The following is a 231-nucleotide window of genomic DNA, read 5'->3' as shown; positions in this document are numbered from 1 at the left end:
CTTTAGTTATACATGTTCACTCAAACTGACAGTAGTTTAACGAACGACTTTTGTTAAATGTACTTGAAGTCCACTCTCGCTGCGTCACGCTTCTACCAAGAGCGAAACGGGGAATAGGGATAAAAGAAGAAAGACCAGGAAAAATAACGAAGAGGAGTGAGTGAGGGCAGAAGGGGAAAACTTTCTTCTGTGAAGGAGGGGGAAACGACCTGACGCATTAGACAAACGGGA

This window comes from Penaeus monodon, chromosome 34, assembly GCF_015228065.2.
Source record: "Penaeus monodon isolate SGIC_2016 chromosome 34, NSTDA_Pmon_1, whole genome shotgun sequence".
Classification (NCBI taxonomy): domain Eukaryota; kingdom Metazoa; phylum Arthropoda; class Malacostraca; order Decapoda; family Penaeidae; genus Penaeus; species Penaeus monodon.
The sequence above is the reverse complement of the archived record's forward strand: the minus strand, read 5'-3'. Positions refer to the sequence as shown.